Source organism: Morone saxatilis, unplaced genomic scaffold (genome assembly GCF_004916995.1).
Source record: "Morone saxatilis isolate NCDOM2014 unplaced genomic scaffold, NCSU_SB_2.0 Contig10, whole genome shotgun sequence".
In the NCBI taxonomy this organism is placed as follows: Eukaryota; Metazoa; Chordata; class Actinopteri; family Moronidae; genus Morone; species Morone saxatilis.
The window spans coordinates 16398113-16402900 of NW_023339652.1; the positions used below are offsets into that span (position 1 = coordinate 16398113).

At 40.4% G+C, this 4788-nt stretch overlaps 1 pseudogene; it reads right to left on the reverse strand.

Annotated features, from left to right (window-relative positions):
• Window positions 1-3318: 3318 nt before the first annotated feature.
• Window positions 3319-4758, reverse strand: LOC118340683 (annotated as a pseudogene).
• Between the last annotated feature and the right edge of the window lie 30 nt (window positions 4759-4788).

Consider the following 4788-nt stretch of genomic DNA (forward strand, 5'->3'; position numbering starts at 1 on the left):
CACCCCCCCACACACATACCTACCCTTTTGCCTATCTGAGTACCTGAATATATTTACTGTATCTCCATGGCAACTATAACTTCCTGGAAGTTTATGGTCACATGTAACATAACAGAGAATAAAAACAAATGACATCCAGGGGTGTTCTGTTTGTGTTTGGTGTGAAGATGCACATAACAGTCCAAAGCATCTGTATATGAGATTTCGTATTCATTCTGTATTTACTGATATTTTATAAGGGGGTGGTGACATTACTGCGTGGATTATCTTCTCTTAAATAGTGTCCATTAAAATTTGAAAACATGCAAGAATCTAGACCAAAACATAAACAAGGATCATTATGCAAATGGGTAAAACGTGTAGGTGACGTCAAAACAAGGATAGAAACCCGTCACTCTGAGCACTAAACACTCCAAATCCTGGCCAAGACTGGGCTAGACAGAAAATAATCAAAATAACGTCAGAAAAAAAAAAACAAATGGGGGGGAAAATAAAGGAATAGCAAGCAAGATAAAATTAAAGTAAATTGAAACAGCACTGACAAATGGATAGAAGTCACATTGTATGTGAGAGAAATAGGACAAAGGGGATTGGTTTAAGATTGTACAGATTTAAAAAAAATTTATTTACGCTTGTTTGGAATTGCTGCTTGGTTGCCATCTTATCAAATAAACATTTTCATCTTCCAGTTAAAGGATAACTTCTTTATTTTTATCTTTGATTTTAATTCTCTCTTTAGATGCAAATGCAGATGGTCGAAAGTTAACAAAATATTCCTTTTCAGCAACGGGAAGGCCTTGAAGCAGCCAGTTAATGCTAATTTAAATTTGAAAAAGAATAGAAAGGGATAAAAGATGAATAATACATTCATGTAATATGAGCATGAAAATGCATGTACATCGGCCTCATTAATTAGGTATTGGCTCTAATAAGCTAGTGTTATTCAAATATTTAAATCACCAAATGAAATAATGGTTATAGTTTCATTTGCCTTCTTAAATGAACCTTTATTATCCAAAGTGGTTGACATTTAAAGGGATAAAACAACCAAAAGTGATCCTTTGCAATATTCTTCATTGTTTGAAAACATTTGGTTCACTGTAAAACAGCACAGCCACCATTAGAGGGAGATAGAGAGTCTTGTTTCAGCGTGGCACCATTTGGTTAGAGCTGATTAGACCTCTCATTGTGATTTCCTGAACCACACACACACACACACACACACACAACTGCATCCGGCTGTGATCCCGTACATCAGGTTCACCATATTTTCTAATAATCTGACACTTCCTAGGAAGCCTGGAGGTTACAGAGGGTTGAGGCTGGTCTGCTGCAGTTTCATATCCATGGATCAGGCCTTCAGCAGTTATTATAGTGCCATTGAGCAATGCACCTAACCCCCAGCTGTTCCAGTAACAAGAGGCAGAAGCCTGAGAATGTGCTGCTGCCAAATATAAAGGTAAGAAAGGGATTTAGGGCTTGTGTTCTCATCAGTATTTCCCATACTTTTTTAATGTAGTACCACTTTATCCATTATGAGTCAGTACAAAAGATTAGAAAGTAGATTAGAACACAGATTATTTCAAGATACATGACACTGGGCCTGTTACATATTTGTGGCATTACAATTGCAAATGTGAAAACATAAAACAGCACTTAAAAATGTTCCTGATAAGAAATCAACTTCTGAAATCATCACACCCTGCATTCAAAGCACCAGTGTGTAGGATTTAGAGGTATCTAGCACTGAAGTTGCAGATTACAACTAACTGAACACCACTCGCGTTTGTAGATAAAAACAGCTGATTCTAAGGTAACGAAAACACAATTCCTACATTCATGTGATAATACACAAATTAAAATACACCTATAAATATTATATTTCATTTCTGCCAGTAGAACTTTACACTCAGCATTTAATAAAACACATGAATAACACCGATCACTGTTTTTGAATGTCACCAAACTGCAGCTAGAAAGTCTTTGAAAGTGATGTCCAAGTGAGCTCTAGCGGCCCAAATCTATCCAGACTGCAGCATGAATCATTGGCCAGGCGTCCCCCAGTGTCATTTTCTCAGCCAAGGACATTGACGAAGGTTGATAGAGCAGAACAGTCCTTCCTGTCCATCTCAGATAACAACAAAACATCTGATATCAATCCCCACTCTGTCCCTTTCCTACGTTGCTCCGCTGCTTAGCATCAACACCCTGGTCCTGCTAGGGAGGGAGAGAAAGGAGGGATGGTGGAAAAACCTGTGAGGAGAGAAAGGTAAGGGGAAGACAGGAGGGAAAGAAAGTGATTGGCAAGGAAGAAAAATGACATAGGAATCAAACAGAAGGAATTAAGCAAGAAAGGAGGGGCGAGGTAGAAGGGAGAAAAGGGGGGAGGGAGGGACCAAGGGATGGAGAGAAAAGAAAGTTGTATAAAAGATAGGTGGGAAGGAAGGAGGAAATTAGATAATAAAAGGTAGAGAGATGGTTTACCATCCAGCTCAATTCCTGACAGTTTACCCAAATTGATAAACATCATTTTTTATTTTCTGCATTAAATAGTTGATTGATTAGAAATTAACGTTTAGGAACTGTTATGTCATTCAACCATATTTAAACCAACATACTCTTATCACTAAGTCAGAAACACACAATACTTTTTCAGAACTGAATTTTCACACTGCTCTCTAAAATTGTTATTCCAACATTTATATAAATCTCAGATTATAATACCACTAAAGTTACTTTCATTGACGCTTTTTGCAGACCGCTATTACAGGTCAGTTTTTTAATTAACCCATGTAGGTTTTATCTACACTGTAGAAGTCAAAGGCTAGTGGACTTGCAAATCCCAATTAAAGGACCAGTGTGTGGCATTTAATGGCATCTGCCGTCGTAGTTGCAGATTGCAACTCACTCGCTTCACCCTCCCTTTCCAAGCACAGGAGAAACTACAGTGGCCAGTGTTGGGTTTCTCCCTTCTCGGCTACAGTAGAAACATAGCGGCTCAACATGGCAGCCACCATGGAACGCTTGTGGATATAAACGGCTCATTCTAAAGTAACAAAAACAGGAGTCTTATTTTCAGGTATTATACACTAATGAAAATGAATATTATATTCCATTTATGACAATAGAGCCTCCTTTCGAATTCTCCACCCCAAAGCAGGTGGTCCAGCCTGCAAGTGGGCTTGTAACGTTAAAAAGTATCAAGATTGACACCAGGAAATTGCTATCAAAGAGAGGGACAAAGAATCCAACTTTATCTGTCCATTTGTGGTAGCATATACTGCCTTTATCAGAGCTATGTAGCTGAAAACAGCTGCCTGCTGCTGCTTGCTAAATGAGGCTAAAAAGCTTTGTAGAGCTTCAGTTGGGGGCAATTTTTAACATTACACATAGTCATTGCCTATATACAAAATATTGATGACTAGAGTTTTAATTTTTTATTGTCTATGTGTGTAAATTTAAGAGAGAATTCCAAGCCAATCTGATGATTAGTCTAAGGTGTACGACAGACGCTAGAGATGATCAGAGGAAGGGAGTTTTTCCCACCATCATTGGGGCAGGGACTGAAGTACGGATAGAGTTTCTCAGTGAACTTACAGCCAGTAAAGGAGAAGATAAGATCTGCAGCATCTACGTCATAAAAGAAGACCAGACCCACCTCATAATCAACATACACCCCCACCTTCTGAGGCTTCGACTTCAGAGAGAGACGGATAGAAGGACCAGCAAGAGCTCTGTATTCATTTCCATTTCTTAACCATATAGCCCAGTACCCATTCTCAGGGCACAGTGTGTTTTCTCCCTTTCTGTTGACCGACTCTCCGGCCACTCCTAAATCCCACTTAGTCTTCCCTTTAACCTGAACCTCATAATAAAATCTTCCTGAAGAGAAACTCTGCTTTCCTAAGACTGCACAAGAGGACATTCTCTCTGGGTTGTCTGGGAGACTCTTCTTAACATCACCACAATTCACTCTTTTCCCATCAGCAGACAGGATGAGATTGGGATTTGCAGTATCAGGATCAAGAGTCACATCCACTGTGTACTGCTGAACCCTCCTTAGTTCAGCACCAGCACACAGCTTCTTCATCTCTTTACTGAGTGTCTCCTCCAGCTGAGCCACAGCTGTCCACATAGTCCCCTCACTCAAAGTAGACTTTGATTGTTTTCCAGTCCTTGGTGTGTGGAGCAGGGTTCAAAGATGGGAAGCTTTGGAGGAGCTGGAGGGGGTCTTCAGTACAGGAGAGCTGCTTCAGCTCTGTGCTTCTCTTCATCAGCTCAGAGATCTCCATTTCTAGCTCTTTGATGTAGCCTTTAGCCCTTTTTTCTGTTGTTTTCGGTTTCTGGTCAATCATCTCGATGAGCTGATCCAAGCCTTTCTTAACAGACACAATCAGAGCAGTAAAGACCTGCACACTGGCTGCTGTCACTTTCTCTGCATCTTCCTTGCTGAGCTTCACTGACTGTTCGATCTGCTCAATCTTTAGTCGTCTCTCCTGGATCATCTGCTGAACTTCAGCGTCTGAGTCTCCGAGCTCAGCCTTCTTTCTTTCATATTCCGCTTCAAGAGGAACAATATGATGTATCTTGTGATCTGTCCCAATGCACACCTGACACACACACAGCTGGTCAGTTTTACAGAACAACTCCAGAGGTCTATCATGCTTCTTACACATCCTGCCTTCCAGGTTCTTCACAGGATCTATCAGTGTATGTCTCTTCAAGCCTGGGATTCTCTGATGAGGCTCCAGATGAGTCTCACAGGCCAGACACACCAGGCAGGACTTC